Source organism: Rhagoletis zephyria, unplaced genomic scaffold (assembly GCF_001687245.7).
Source record: "Rhagoletis zephyria isolate East Lansing unplaced genomic scaffold, Rhagoletis_zephyria_1.1 Rzeph_scaffold_00333, whole genome shotgun sequence".
Classification (NCBI taxonomy): domain Eukaryota; kingdom Metazoa; phylum Arthropoda; class Insecta; order Diptera; family Tephritidae; genus Rhagoletis; species Rhagoletis zephyria.
In genome coordinates, this window is record NW_016157417.1 from 111,541 (window position 1) to 117,540 (window position 6,000).

Consider the following 6,000-nt stretch of genomic DNA (forward strand, 5'->3'; position numbering starts at 1 on the left):
TTTCTAATTAGGTATTTATTTGCAAACGCATTAATATCACGACATATTCTCTCCCTAACAATAATAACAATTCCATTTGCATTAGCTGACGGTGGGAAAGAGTGCTCAGCCACCGTTTCTTAAGATGATAGGGACGGACGGTTCAAGATTTCCGGTTAAGACTGTCGTTATTACGTTACGTGATTGCATTTGTATGTACGGAATAGAAATAGAAGATATTTCAGGATAGTGTACATATATATACACACATACATATTTATGTATATGTATGTAGTTATAAATGTTGAAAAATGCGCATATGCTATGCTATGCTATGTACATATTTATAATTATTTCACGTCCATTGAGTTAAGTATGCTCAATCATCACTGGATATACTGGTTTTTTTCAATTTGCCTCGGTGTTTGGCCCATCATCTGGGCATGTTGTGATTTCATGTGCGTATTCAGGCTGTGCCTGTACCGAGTTACGTAGGCACAATGCGGACATCGTTCCGATGGCTTCTTGCCGCATTCAAATCTCAAATGACGCGACAAGTTCTTCTTATAGGCATACATCTTATCGCACCGTGGACATATATGCAGATCGGAAAGTCTTGAAAACTTAAGTGACGTTGCATCGTCATGATTCAAATCTTCCTCTTCTTCATCAATACTCTGCAGCTCACTATCTGCAGCTTTTTCTGTGGTCGCATTTGTATCAGCAAATGTGTCAGAGTGGCTGAGCCGTTTCTTCAGTATTTCTTTCCAGCCAATATTGTTCAATGATGTGACTGACTTTATAGAAATTGCCCAATAATTTTCTGAAAATAGGAAATGAGATATGAATAGGTAAGTATGGCAAATTAGGCTAAAAACGCTTAAAAAACGAGTTTGTCTTAACCAAAAAAAAATCAAAGAAAAGAAAATTAGTTATAATAAATGAAATATTTTTTAGCACTAAAACTTTACAGCATAACATTTTTAATTACACTGGGTCACAAATTTTAATTTTGTTTTTGTTTTTGTTCTCCAGGCGCCACTATCCAATTTTTGTATGTAGAAAGGCTCGCTGACTCCAATAATCGAGTTAATTTGGTTCTTTATGCATACTTTTTCGAGCTATTTGCAATTTACCGTTATTCAGCTTAAAGAAAAAAAGTGTGGGTCCACTTAATCACGTACATATATCTTACGAACCAATCGTAATGCGAGTTACTGCAAATGCAAGCAAACAAAATTCTCCATAAACCTTATATACATCACTTTTCGATAGCCCTGATAGTCTCTGAAAAATTAATTAATCTTCCAGATTTTTTTTTTTTTTTTATGAAAAAAAAATAAGAGTTTCTGTGTAAATGTTTTGCACTTATGTTAAAGCCTGTTCCTTTCGATGGATAAATAAGAAAGTAATGTTTGGTCGAATGAAAATGCGCAAGGATTTTTTGTATGAAATATGAGCAGAAAAGAGTGTTACTCATACGCCACGTACACCCGAGTAGCTAGAGTGTTTGCATTGAAAGCAAGAGGTGTCAGAAATGATTAATTAATTTCTCACAAACTATCAGGGCTAGCGAAAAGTGATGTATATAAGGATTATGGAGAATTTTATTAGCTTTCATTTTCCGTATCTCGTATTACGACTATTCAATTGTTTCGTAAAATATATGTGATTAGGTGAAACCACTATTTTTTTAATGCCTTCTATGCCTTTCAATTCGCTTCGCCAAACCGTTTGCTTCGCCTTAATAGCTAAGTTTAGTTCAAACGAGTAAAAAATACCATCAAGCATATGCTAAATTAGTCATGGTCTAGGGACGGACCTCCAGATATCGCAGACTTTAAATAACTCGAAAGAAACTTTGACCGGAAGGCGGTAAAAACAAAGGACTGATATTGAAACGAGTCCCTAAAATGTCTGCTGATCAATAGAAAAAACACCTTCCGAGAAGCTGATGGATGGCAACAATATTAAGAAGAATTATTGTCGATGTTTGATTTTGAAATAAACTTTAAAAATATTTGATGTTTTGACTACGTAATCGAGCTATAAACTATATGCATTGCAAATATTTTAGAGGGAAATGTGAAACCCCCTCTTTGGTGCGCGCACGGTGAATGGAACTGCAGGTGAGTGGAACTTTAAAAAGTGAACGCTAAAAACCGTCATCTCCATGTGACACTTTGAGAATATGTATGTTAACAAAAAAAATCTGCTTAATAGATTCTTACCATATCTATTCGGCGATAGATGCGTTAAATGAACAAAACGTGAAGGGGATTGCCATTGAGTATTGGACTTGGACTTGAAGTTGGCAAACTGAATTTGGCAAAATAGTAGAAAAAATAACAGTCGCAGGTAGTACCGTCTACTGTTCGTTTACGGTAGCAATTATTGGAATGGCAATGGTGTAGATCACCTCCACTCCAATAAATGACCTGACTTTATTAATCACAGGTGGGTGGTTTGTATATTGTACAACATTAAAATAAAAAATGTTTCGTTTATACATTGGGCAATTTTATTTATGCATGTGTGTGTGTATGTATGTATGTATATATATATTTTTTCGTCTATCGAATTGTTTTCATGTGGGATGATCCCGTCTGAAGTGCTTGAGAAGAGTTTCTTTTAAGCCGCATCCAAAGCCGCATAGGTGACATTTAAATTTGTTTTGAAGCAAAAAATTGCAACTTTGACGCCCAAAACGCTGATAGGTGACAATTTCACGCCGTTCAGCTGGCTCAGCTCTATGGCAAGTGGCACTAGACGTTGGGGCTACCACTGGAGGAGATGGATGCTTGAGATCTAAACGAAAACAAGTTTGGTTCAACTGGCCAAATGCCGGGGATGGAATATTTATATATTGTTCACTGTCCCGATCACATAAATCACCACCAACACTTTCAACAACACTCTCTTCCTCGAGATACTCCACAGTATTCGATGCGTCCATAAAGTCTAGTTTTTCAATTTCGCCAGAGACGACATCGTCGCTCGACTCATATTGTGCTGTTGGCATTTCAATGAAATCAACAATATTAATTTCGGCGGCGGCGGTTTGCTCGCAAAATATATATTCGCTCCTTAGTGGCGGCGCTGCTATAGTGTGTGAACCGACAATGGAGTCAAGTTGGTGGTGGACGGCATCGGTCGGGAAAGCATCGGTCTCGTTGAGCTCATTCACTTGCACAGGCACAGGCTCTTCGCTTTGCAACACCCGATCTGCGAAGATTAAAGAAGAAATACATGTACATTATTATTTGAAAATGAGACATATATGGGCATATGGATTAGTGATTAAATATGTAGATGCATATGTAAGTAGGTATGTATTTAAGTAAGTAAGTAAGTTTGCCATTCGGTTCGAAATAAAACACATTTGAGTTTTGAGTTTTGGTTCATTACGTTTCTTACCAATTTTAAATGTTTTATTCATTATTAACGGCATCATCATTCATTAAACAAATTATGCTATATATATATATATATAAACGCTTCAATATTCATAGTTTTCGGCTTATGTATGTATATGTATGTATTTTTTTATACTTAATTTTCAACTATTGCAATGGGTTAGTTTCAAACGTAATGTTGTCGATTCTGTCTTAAAACAAAACAAAGTCCACCAAAAAAAAAAAACACCTGTTTACAACTTTTAACAAATCTAACGAGTAATTGATACAATTTTCCAAAAATTAGCCATCGCATTTCAATATGGAATTCGTCGTTTAAAGTACAAAACCGCATAACTGACATTTGCTGCCAAAAATTGGATTTGCTCACACAAGCTCTTGGCTCAATTCTTATCCATTTGTCCTCAAAAATATACTAGCCAGAAATGCGATGCGACTGCTTTATAAAAAAGAGAACCATTTTGAAATATCGAGTGTTTTAACTCTCTAGAAAATAATTTATGCAACCTCACATATGCGATTTTGCATTATCTTGATACGCGTTTTTGTACTTTAAACGACGAATTGTAACTTATGTGCTTTGTAGCCTGTATGTTGCCTCTTGATTGCTTTGGATGTATACGCATACATACATATGTAGGTACATACCTATGTGGTAAGTATGTACATACATACATATACATAGAGAATTTGGAGAAAACTACGAATATGGTTTTTGATTGGTAATTAAATATAATCGCAGTTTTATTACGGTATTAATATTTTTAGGTACTAACAAACATCATCATCATCATCATCATCATCATCATCATCATCATCAACATCATCATAAACGTTTTAGTGTATGTATGTATGTAAATATAAATATCATGTTGCTCTTTGCGGTTATATTTGGCTTCGCCACGTTTTTCTTAAACGAAATAACAGTTAAAGTTCTATTTTAAAGTCCGCTTAACAAACGGTCAACTATTGTTATAATAAATATATACCTATCTCTTGTATTGTGTATACATATGTATGTATGTATTTATCATTATCTATATACTTATGTACATACATACATCTATGTTTTCATTTTTTAAATCTTTGTAGATGTTATACAATATTTCTGTTCGTTTTTTTTTTTTTTGTTGTTAATTTTCTACAAAAACACTTTCGTTTCAACGGGTTTTCTTAGTAACTAACTACATTATATTCATTGATTTTTTTTTGTTTCATAATATGGTCTAATATGGCAAAAATGTTTGCTTCTTTTAAGCTCACAAATAACATTATGTATGTATAACAAGTTTTCTCTGTTTATTTATTTATGTATGTATGTATGCATATGTCCTATTTTTTTATGCCTTACGATGGCAAACAAAAACTTCATATTGACGAGTTTTTTCTTCTGTACATACATATATACTGAAGATATATGTATGAATGTTTGTATGCATATTGTTTGTTTGTTGTTTGTTTCCTAGCTTACTTGTACTTTATGTATTTATATAAATGTATATGAGCGTCGATATACATACATATAAATACATATGTATATGTATGCATGTATAAATATGTATGTATACATATTGCAGCATATATTTCTGTGTGTATATATATGTATATGTATATGCATTAAATATTTGTATACCTAAGTATGTATTTGGTTGCATTCTTTGGAGTATATTTTGTTCATTATTATTTTTGTATATCTACATATGTATGTATGTATGTATGTATGTAGTTTCAACTGCTCCAACAAGATTATTCCTTATACTAGGTTCACATATAAGTAGATTATCCTAATTTTCGAGCTTAACACCCTAATCTGTAATTATAACAAGAGATTAGCCATATAAAATTCGTCCCTTGTTAATCTGTAATTATAAAATAATCTCAGATTTAACCGATAACTTTTCGGTGTCCATCCTAGTTTTATCGATTGTTTTTGCGAAAGAGAGGAGAAATGCCAAATGTAAAAGTAAACAAAAATGTACGCTAGCAAGTAAAAGAGGTTTGTAAAGGTATTTTTAATAAAATGTTAAGTTAAAATATATTTATATTGCTTATTATAGCAGAAAAACGTGATCACGGTGGCACAGAGAAGAAACATAACTTTTCCTTGAGATGTGAGAATAACAAGCACAACAAATTTGACGGCTAATAATCTGAGATTTGCCTGTGTAAACGGGGTGATTAAAAAACGAGCTTTGATTAAGATAATATTGATATGTGAACATAGTTTTAATTATGTAGTTGACAAATCTCGTTTATCACTATGCTACAAAATAACCACAACAACAACAACAACAACAACAGTTCGGTCTCAGCTTTACATTCACAGTTCGAAAACAAATAACGCAAACGTCAAAGCTGTGAAGCTGTGTTTTTCTGTGATCTGTTTAAATTTTGTGTTTGATAAAGCTGTTTACGCTTATTAAAGTAAAAAATTAAAAAAAGTGTTAATAAACTTCTGGTGCACAATTTAAAGATAAGTAAAACATCAAAATTTCCCGTAAATTTGATTAATTCAACTTGATATTCTTAATTGCATGTGCCGAGTATTTTGTTTCATATAATATATTGTTGTTGTACAATTGTTTTTGTTTGTGCACATTGATTT

At 33.0% G+C, this 6,000-nt stretch overlaps 1 protein-coding gene across 9 annotated transcripts in view; it reads right to left on the reverse strand.

The window, feature by feature from the left end:
- The window catches only part of lola (longitudinals lacking), a 188,523-nt gene that overhangs the window by 88,680 nt on the left and 93,843 nt on the right, over positions 1-6,000 (reverse strand). The gene's annotated exons all lie outside the window — the stretch shown is intronic.